The sequence below is a fragment of the Canis aureus genome, chromosome 31 (assembly GCF_053574225.1).
Source record: "Canis aureus isolate CA01 chromosome 31, VMU_Caureus_v.1.0, whole genome shotgun sequence".
Taxonomy (NCBI): Eukaryota; Metazoa; Chordata; class Mammalia; order Carnivora; family Canidae; genus Canis; species Canis aureus.
In genome coordinates this window covers 44,577,462-44,584,168 of record NC_135641.1, presented here as the reverse complement: position 1 = coordinate 44,584,168, position 6,707 = coordinate 44,577,462, and the positions used below count along the sequence as shown (strand labels likewise).

The following is a 6,707-nucleotide window of genomic DNA, read 5'->3' as shown; positions in this document are numbered from 1 at the left end:
ACGAGATACAATATTTATCTTTATGACCAGAGTTTTCTGAAGATCTAATAAGACAACGTGTGTCGAAACGCTTTATAAATGCGGAAGCTCTGTACAAATTGTTAGGATTTCTATTACCGTGATTATGGTTATCTAGATGGTGGTAGATGAAAGATTTGAGTCAAATTTGAAGACCTTGGCATTTAAAAAGTAATTAACCTGAAAGAGACAATAATAGAAATGACAATTATTAGAATGAAGAGATTAGGGGGAGGTGTAAGAACCATTAGTCAGAGGCTGCTTGCTCACAGAAAATTCCCGAGTCAAGGGAAAAATTTCATTTACATTTTGGAGAATTAAAGAAACAAAAACAAAAACAAACAAAAAAAATTTGGAGAATTGTTAGCACATGGAGAAGATTCTAAGGAAAAATATGCAAATGATCTCTGTTCAATATCCGAATAACTTTCTAGACTGAAATAAGAGAATCGAATGAAAAGACAATGCTGGGCTATAGCATAATATACACTAAAAATATATTGTTTCAGAGACCAAACATATTGTGTAGCAGATTTCATAAGTGATCAGTCAAGAGAATAATACAATAATTCTATCTATGTCTTATTTAAATCTTTTGGTGACTGAGTCCATTAAGATGAAAATATTTCATTTTTAGTTCTAATTTTAAAAAAATCCTGTTTTCTCCAAGATTTTAGATATGTTTATGTCATCACCAATATTCTTAAATAGTTTTATTATATATTTGCTTCATACTTACTTGATAGCAGATCTACCAGGAGTTCCCATAATTGAGTTTTTCTTGCAAAATACACTTTTAATTTGTGCCAACTCAGAAATAAATGAATGAGTGACAGAGGAATATGCCTTTGCAGGTAGGAAGCATTATTGGTAATTTCCCCCAAAGGAACAGTCAACCATGCCAGAAATGGCTAAATAATTAAAAGGGAAAGATAGAGAATGCACACACCTGTTGTAAGTAATTTGCCAAGTGAGTTTTATTATCAAAAGCTGTTTTCTTGGAGTTAACAGAGGAAACTAGTTTTGAAGATAAGGTCTGGGTAAATGGTCAAGAGACCAAATATAACAGCCACAAATAGGTTCATAGGTCTGCTAGAATGATTTTTAGGTTCAAGTGACATAAAGCCTTTGTGATTCTTCCTATCCTTCTAGGAATATAGAAAAAATAATTCTTATTTACTGCTTTTTTTTCTTAGATGGACATCTCAATCAAAATAGCCATCAAATATTAAATGATTATCTACTGAGGACCTGATAGTTCACCCCAAAGGCTATAAATATAATAAGAACTGTAAAGGCTGAAGGAATTAAGGACTCCTTCAAGTGATCTCTACTCTTAAATTCTAGTAATTCATCTTTTGTTTTACTAATAGGCTTTGATAATGATGATAATTCAAAAATATAAAAAAGCTCATTTTTTATTTACTTGCTTTATTTTTCTTAGTGATATATATTACATATTTATATATAAAATATAGATTGCACATAATATAGACACATAAGGTGTGTATATATGGCATATGTGACATAGTAATATTATTTAGACATTTTTTCAAATGTTGTAACATAAGTACATATTTATGTACACATATATAATAGGCACATATATAATTCTAAATAATATTACTAACTCTAAAAAGTATACATAGTATTTCTTAAAAAATAAAGCAGTACAGATGACTGGAGTTGCTAAATGCTTTATTGTAGTTGTAGTGGTGGTTATTAATTTGCACTAGAATCTCTGATTTTTAGGAATTAGAAATAGAGCTCCAGCATAAAATGAAGGGCCAAATAGGGGTTTTTCATTCTATTTGCTGGGTCATCCACTCAAACTCTGCTTCTTCTCCTACCTTCAACTATTATCAACTGTAACCATGAGATTCAACATTTTTTTTTTTCTTTTCTTCCATTGCCCTCCACAAAATCAGATGGAGGCAGAAAGGGGAAAGTGCAAGTGCCCTCGTTTTTAGTTTATAACATACAGTAATGGCCTTCTCCCCCATTATGTACACACACACACACCCCAAAAATCACAAAGGCACATTATATAATACAGTCTCAGAAGGAAATGAAACAAACTCTCAGAAATGTGATAAAACGTGAACTTTTGTAGTACATGAGAAAAGACTAAGTAAAATTTATTTTTTATTTTATTTTTTTAAATTTTTTTTATTTATTCATGATAGTCACAGAGAGAGAGAGAGAGAGAGAGGCAGAGACACAGGCAGAGGGAGACGCAGGCTCCATGCACCGGGAGCCCGACGTGGGATTCGATCCCGGGTCTCCAGGATCGCGCCCTGGGCCAAAGGCAGAGGCCAAACCGCTGCGCCACCCAGGGATCCCCCTAAGTAAAATTTAAAGCCTAGTGTAATTTCTTTGTTCTTCTGCAGGATCAAAACTGGATCTTATAGTTGTATTTAGATAGAAAGGGGAAAAAATGAAGATGAGCCCTGAATAATTTACCATGGCAGATTGCGTGCTGCTCCTCCCCCAACCATTTGACTAACTCCGTAGCCCACCTACACCTAATTACCAACAGGCCAGGCCCTTGTAATAACCCTCTCCCCCTCCTACACCTCTTCTGAGTAGAAAATGTGGGAATAATTTTCACTTGTGGCATCACCAGTTTGAGAGTTAGTTTCTTGGACAGGTTTACTCATATTTGTATCTCTGTGATATAGCGTGGTACTTGGCCTTCTTGTTCTGAATTAATGATTTTTCTCCCAACCGATTCAAAATGTACCTATAAAAACAAGGTAAGTCTCAGTTTTTTTAAATGACACAATTACAGATAAAATTCAACTTGAAAATTTTATGATTATACTTCATTATGAGTTGACACTAGGAGGTTTTAATTTTTTTTTAAAAAAAAGCAAAGCTAACTAAGTCATGACAAATGAACTAATAAACTAAAACAGCACCCTTTAGCCTAATAGTCTTCCGTTATATAGTTTCACTTAATAATACAATCTGCTATTGATCAAACACAGACTTAGTGTCTGGTTAATTTCATGCAAAATGTAACATATGCATACATTCCATCAACGGGCATATGTAATATTTTAATATTTGATATCTAAGATTAATATTAATTTTATTAAATATTAAAATGATCACATATTAATTTCAATAATTTATATTTGATTTTAATCATTATTATAAACAATCTAGTTGAAAAGCAAATATCTATTTTGCATAATATTTCTTAAAGGATATTTTAGGTTAATGAATATTAAAAAAGACTGATAAGACAATTTGAGGCTTAAAAGCCTTTAGGTTGTTTAGTGTATCTCTTCTAATTCATTTCAGAAAAGAAAAAGAAGGATACCAGGTCTGTCTTCTGAAAAGAATCATTATTCCAACAGATTAAAACACAGTTCTTCACCTGAAATTCTAATTTTTCACTTTATGCAAAACCAGCTATTAAATCTCTCCAACCTATTTTGGAAAAGTAAGATCATATTAAACATTATTGAGTTTAATTGCCCCTGCCCACTGCACACAGAAAGCTAGAGGATTTAATTAGCACTACTACTCTTGGTTGCAAAACAAGGGAAACTAATATTTATCGCATATGTGTTCTTTACCAAGTGCTCACACCTATTTTTCAGCTCAAAACGAATTTTCTAAGTACATATTATTTTACGCATAAAGAGAAACCTCTGAGATTTAGAAACAGTGTATGATTTGCCTAATATCACAAAGCTATCAAATAGCAAACTTATTATCAAATCTACTCGGGCCTGGCTATAAAGCCAGACTCCTTACATAACGTACTACCTCATTCCTAACGTCGTTAATCATGTACAATCTTAAAATCTTACTTAACTTTTTTGTACATGTTGACCTCTCCAGTGGGCTGTTAAGATCTTCAGTGACTTGCAGCCTGGGATTCCAAAGGAATGAACTTTGAAATATTGGGTGTGAACTTTACTTCTGTCAGTTACTAGCAAGTAGGAAACTTCTATGAATCTCTCTACTGATACACAAGATGGGATTATGATATTACCCTGATACATTTCCATTAGCAAATATGAGTATTTAACTTCATATTTAACAGATCTTTGCTGCCAGTGAAGACCAATTCCTTTCCCACTTCTTACACATATTTTATTCCGTTTTACTTTATTTTATTTTTATATCTCACTGCGTCTTTCATGCGCTGAGAATCTGTAAAGATAAACCAAAATTATTAAACATATGTTATGTCATCGATACTTCTGTGAACATTATCTCTTATTAACATCTTATCACAATCCTCTGAGATGTTAACCTGCCCAGAGTTTATCCTCCTTCTCTTCTAAAGCTCTGTATTTCCAGGGGACATTTGATCTTTCCCACAATCTCATAGCTTTAAATATATTTCTGGATACTTTCTCTGATTTTAGGACTGCATGTATTCAGCTACATATTTGAAAATGCCATTTGAATGGCTAATCGATATATCAAAAATACATCTGACGTAGAACTCTTCGTTCCTGGGTCTGTAACCTAATCCTACCCAGCCTCTGCCAACTTCCATCCAACTACTTGTTCAGGCAAAAACCTAGAAGTCATCATGATTCCTTCCTATTACTCATGATCTCACACATCCTACCAAACAGCAATATTTGCCTACTAGCAAAATTTATACTTCAATTCCTCTACTATTATTACCAGAATTGACCATCTTGGATCTATATGACTTTAATAACTTTCTAGCAAGTCTGTTCCTTCTAATTGCACATTTATCACCTTTTGACTCTATGTAAGAGCCAGAAGGATCTTTGGAAGATGGAAAGTACGTGATCTCTGATGGCTTCCCTTTGCAAGAAGAAAAATCCAGACTCTTATCCTGCCCTATCAATCTCTGGTTGACATGATTTCTACCCAGTTTTCCCCCTTGTTATATTTTAGCCACACTGTTTTTCAGGGAGTTTCTTGAATAACTAAGCTCATTTCTGTCTTCAAAACGTAACATTTGCTACTATTTTTAACTTGAACACTTCCAGCAATTCTTTCCAACTCTCTATAGAACAAGGTTTCTTCTTACATTGCAGGTCTCAAACCCATGTTTTCTCTTTAGTGAGTTCTTTTTCCATTATGCCATCAAATGTGTAGTTTATGTGAGACCATTTATCTCATTCATAACACTAATTCCTGCCCAACAATCACATGTATCAAATGTGATTGTTATCAAAGACTACTGGGTTATCCATTTTCACTTGTACATATTATTTGAATATAAAGTTTATGAGGGCAAAGATCTTTTATGTCTTTTTTTTTTTTTTAACCTCAGCATTGCCTTTTAGTTTTCTGGAGAGATGACTAGAGAGGCAGGGGCAATAGCGCCAGGGAATGTGTGGAGTCCAGAGTGCATGAAATGGGAAGTACAAGGATGGGATGAGATGATAAGTAGATGAGTTGGAAGGCACCCGAGATTCTTTTTTCTATTGATTTCTACACTCTAATGGAAATGATATGATGTGTATGTAATTGTCTAGCACATGGTATTTAGTAAATGTCAGTTGCCTTTTCTAGCAGTGTTCTCCACAGGCAATACCTAGATACCAACATCCTTACTCATTTAGGGAATGAAACTCATCTAGAAAAATAGGGAACAAAAAGTAAAGTACAGTTTGGGTAGTGCAGTTGGCTAGCTGGCTCCGTGCAAGGCCTCACTGTGTCCCTACCCTCCGCAGTCCAATTTGCCAGGGTGAGGTCAAGAGTAGAGTTTTCCAAGAGACTTTCCTGAGGTCTAGCCAGCTTGGTTCTGTGTGAAGGGCTCTGGGCTGCAACTCGATAGTGCACAGTCTTCTCTCTTGGGCAATGGTAACTGTAGGGAGAGAAACAGCCACTCATGCCACTTTCACAGGCTGTCTTCAGGATCTCATCAGCCTTGCTCTGCTCAATATCTTGGAAATCCACATAATTCATAGCTAGGACTTAGTCCCCTTCCTGAAGTTTTCTTGATGTGCATCTGATTCAGGAATCACGTTGGAGATATAGATGCCCCATTGGGAGGCCTTTCCTCCTCAGATATTAAATCTCAACTGAGCTTCAGGGGGCTTCTTCAGTGTGAGAATTTAGGGCAAAAACTGAGTCAACTCATTTTTGTAGTCTGGGTAATTCACCCGGTCACGAGGAGAAATCTATGGTGGGGGATTCTCATAGGTAGGGCAGGAAAACCTCCAGTTAGTCAACATAAGGAATCCAGTGGTCCATCTCTAATAAGTCCCCTCAGGCAAATCAGGCTCCATTCGCTGCCAATTCAGTTTAGAAACTGGAAGTGGATACTCAGATGAGTCTGGAAGTGTGGGGTCAGGGTATGGTGCTCCAGCTCTCTCCTTCCTGATACACCAAGATCTTTTATGTCTTATTTACCGCCATGTTGCCAACTGCCTAGGATTGCCTGATATATAGTCATGCTCAATGACTATTTATTGAATAAATGAATGTATGGATAAAGAGATGTTATATTTGTTCATGATTGATGAAAAAAGGCTGAGGAAGTATAAAAATTCTAAACAGCAAAATTAGGAATAAACAAGTCAGTTGATAAAAGTAGGTGCCTACAAACTGTGTGGCATACATTTATCAATGACTAACACAAAAGCATCGATTTGTAAAATACACATTCAGGAATTCTTTAGAGTGATTTTTCTTTTTCCCAATTATCAAGACATGTTTAAAGAGTAGTAGCTTCAACT

General features: G+C 35.1%; 1 pseudogene; it reads right to left on the bottom strand.

The window, feature by feature from the left end:
• Positions 1-2,670: 2,670 nt before the first annotated feature.
• LOC144302303 (PDZ domain-containing protein 11 pseudogene) lies at positions 2,671-6,222 on the bottom strand (annotated as a pseudogene).
• Positions 6,223-6,707: the final 485 nt, after the last annotated feature.